Below are 761 nucleotides of genomic sequence, written 5' to 3'. Positions count from 1 at the left end.
GCTTTTTCCCATATGCGTCTTAAGCAAGACGCAGTACGAGTGAAGTATCGAAAGGGAACTGCACATTTTAGAGTGGCCTTTTCTTGTGGCCAGCCTAAGGCACACCTGTGTAATAATCATGCTGTCTAATCAGCATCTTGATATGCCACACCTGTGAGGTGGATGGATTATATCGGCAAAGGAGAAGTGCTCACTAACACAGATTTAGACAGATTTGTGAACAATATTTGAGAGAAATAGGCCTTTTGTGTACATAGAAAAAGTCTTAGATCTTTGAGTTCAGCTCATGAAAAATTCATTCTAAATTTAAAAGAATAGCCATATCCAATAGTCCATATCACAACTAATGGCAAAGAGAAATCTTTAGAATAACTTTCAGAATGTTTTTTTTTGTTGTTGTTGTTTGTTTGTTTTGTTCTTGTTTTTGTGTTTTCAGCATGATAAAAAAAAAAAAAAAACATTGAACAGCGAATCAGAAGCCATCCTGTCTTAAAGAAATTGAATATTTAAATCAGCAGACAACAAAACTGCAAAACTGTGCTAATAATATACAGAATGTTATCATCTGTTGGTGTGGACGATAATATTGTATATCATTACAGTTATCCACAAACAGTGCTGGGTAGATTACTTACAAATTGTATAATTACAAATTACATGATGTAAATTGTAGTTTGCAACATGATCTGTTGGATAATACATATTAGCTAATGTATTCATGGCTACTTTTTGATTACTTTTAGATTACTTTTGAACTAAAA

Source organism: Sinocyclocheilus rhinocerous, unplaced genomic scaffold (genome assembly GCF_001515625.1).
Source record: "Sinocyclocheilus rhinocerous isolate Xijiao unplaced genomic scaffold, SAMN03320098_v1.1 scaffold894, whole genome shotgun sequence".
Lineage (NCBI taxonomy): Eukaryota > Metazoa > Chordata > Actinopteri > Cypriniformes > Cyprinidae > Sinocyclocheilus > Sinocyclocheilus rhinocerous.
Note: the sequence above shows the minus strand (reverse complement) of the source record.